The sequence below is a fragment of the Vulpes lagopus genome, chromosome 4, assembly GCF_018345385.1.
Source record: "Vulpes lagopus strain Blue_001 chromosome 4, ASM1834538v1, whole genome shotgun sequence".
In the NCBI taxonomy this organism is placed as follows: Eukaryota; Metazoa; Chordata; class Mammalia; order Carnivora; family Canidae; genus Vulpes; species Vulpes lagopus.
The window spans coordinates 18,371,191-18,373,990 of record NC_054827.1 but is presented as its reverse complement, the minus strand read 5'-3'; positions in this window follow the sequence as shown (position 1 = coordinate 18,373,990).

Genomic DNA, 2,800 nt, shown 5'->3' with positions numbered 1-2,800 from the left:
TTTTAATTTATATACTCTTTATTCAGCATTTTAATTTACCATATCATTCTTCTATTTATGTGAGCAGAAGAACATATAGGTTTGAATTATTTTTTCTTTCTTTTTTTTTTTAGGGGTCTAATTTATTTATTTTTATTATTTTTTTAATTTAAATTCAATTAGCCAACACATAGTACGTCATCAGTTTCAGATGTAGTGTTCAATAATTTATCAGTTGCATATAACACCCAGTGCTCATCCCATCACGTGCCCTCCTTAATGCCCATCACCCAGTTACCCCATCCCCCACTCACCTCCCCTCTAGCAACCCTCAGTTTGTTTCCGCTTGAATTATTTGAAATGCAAACTATTTTTCTTTCATTTCATTTGTTTATTGACAGTATTCCTTTTCTGTTATTGCTATAATGATTTGCCACAAACCTCATGGCTTATAACAAAACAACTTTCTTTATTCTTCAATAGTCTGGAGGTCAAAAATGCAAAATAAGTTGTAGGGGGCTGGAGTCAAGGTGTCTGTGGGGGTGGCTCCATCTGGAGCCCGTGGGGAGATTCTCTTGCAAGACTCTTCTTTGGGCTTCAGGCTCTCCTTGTCTCCTGGCTACATTCATCCAACCTCAGTGGCGCTGGCTTTTCCTCTACTGTGGTCCAATATCCCTCTGCTTTCATCTTGTAAGACTGTATTTCCCAAGATGGCTACAAAAACATATCCCACCCTACCTGCTCATCTTACAGTGAAGTTATCACTCCTGCCATTGAGAGGTGGGAACTGTGTTCCCTTACCTTGAATCCAGGCGGGCCTGTGAGTACAGTAGTTTTGTTACGTGGCTTCTGAGGTTGAGTCATAAAGATCAATATGGCTTCTGCATAGTTCTCTTGGGGTGATCACTCTTGGAACCCCACTGTGCTATGTGGAAGCTCCGTGTATATAGCCACATGGAGAAGTTAACATGTTGTCTTAGATGGATATTCCAGTCAAAAGCTGCATATTACCAGTCAGACATATGACTAAGGAAGCTTGAAAGAATAGCTACATTCATCCAGTCAACTCCAAGGATCATGAAAAATAGTAATAAAATAATATAGTTGTTTTAAGCCACGAAGTCTTGAAGTGATTTGTTATACAATAATAGCCCAACACCTCTTATCTACTCCTACTGTGAACACAGATAATACTTATGCTTACATTTCACAGTACAACATATGACATTTAGAAAGAGGGAAGCCAGGGTGGCTCAGCAGTTCAGTGTCTGCCTTTGGCTCAGGGCATGATCCCAGCGTACGGAGATCTAGTCCCGCATTGGGCTCCCTGCGAGGAGTCTGCTTCTCCCTCTGCCTAGGTCTCTGCCTCTCTCTGTGTGTCTTTCATGAATAAATAAATAAAAAAACAAAGAAATTTAGAACAAAATCTGCTTCTTACCAATTTTACTAAATGATACTATGTATATTTCATTCTGTGAAAGCAGTGAAAAAAAAAATAGCCCAGTAAACTCAAAGGGCTTTGTATGCGTTTCTTAAGTGGTTATTGATGAGATAAAACAATAAAAGCAAAGCAACCAAGACTAAGTAAAAAATTCTGAAGTTTCATGACTGCTTGAGTAAAAGCACAATTTTTTGTCTTATCAAGCCATTTTAGTTTTTAAAATTTCTCCATAAAATCAGGTCTTCTAGAATTTCCTGTTTCTGTCTATTTTTCTCATCCATCTAGTTGCCCAAGCCAGAAGCTTGGACATTACCCATGATATCTCTCTTCTTCAGTACCCATTTCCAATCAAGCACTAAATCCTGACCATTTATTCCCAAAGAACTCCTATTTTTTATTTATTTTTTTTATTTTTCTTTTTCTCTTTCTTTCTTTTTCTTTCTTTTCTTTTTTTTAAGAGGAGAGAGAGGAAGAGAAGGAGCAGCAGAGGGAGAAGGAGAGAGTGAATCCAAAGCAGAGTCCACACCTAGCATGGAACCCAGTGCAGGGCTTGATTTCACAACCCTGAGATCAAGACTTGAGCCCAGGGATCCCTGGGTGGTGCAGCGGTTTGGCGCCTGCCTTTGGCCCAGGTTGAGATCCTGGAGACCCGAATCGAATCCCACGTTGGGCTCCCGGTGCATGGAGCCTCCTTCTCCCTCTGCCTCTCTCTCTCTCTCTCTCTCTCTCTCTCTCTCTGTGTGTGTGTGTGTGTGACTGTCATTAAAAAAAAAAAAAAAAGACCTGAGCCGAAATCAAGAGTTGGACACTTAACTGACTGAGCCACTGAGGAGCCCCAAGCTTCTGAATTTTTACTCTTCTTTTCGTCTCCTCTGACACAAACTTGACTCACCAGGAATCTACTTAGAGCTTCCTACAAATATCCCAAATCTCTAGCCTACATCAATTCTTTGCATCAGAATGCAAATCTGATCCCCCTACTGCCCTTCTCCCTTTTAGTAACTTATCACTGCTCTCAGAGAAAAGGACCAAATCCTAAACATGGTCCACAAGGCCCTGCATTACAGGACCTTGCCTCTTGCTCCAGCTTCTTCCCCTTACCCTCTTACCTTGTATTCTAGCCACAATGGCCTTTTGTTATTTCCATGCTTTTCCCACCATGAAATTTCATTGACTGTGATCCCTAAGCCTGGAATGTTCTTACCTCCTTTTCTTTGTTAATGCTTATTTAACTGTCTGAGCTCAGCTCAATGGGTCCCTTTCTCAGAGTAGTCTGCCCTAATTCCTCAGGCTAGGTCAAATACTTTGCATTTTTACATTTACCATGCTGTATGGATTTAAAAAGTGAGAGATATGAAAATCAGTTCGTGAGATTTCACA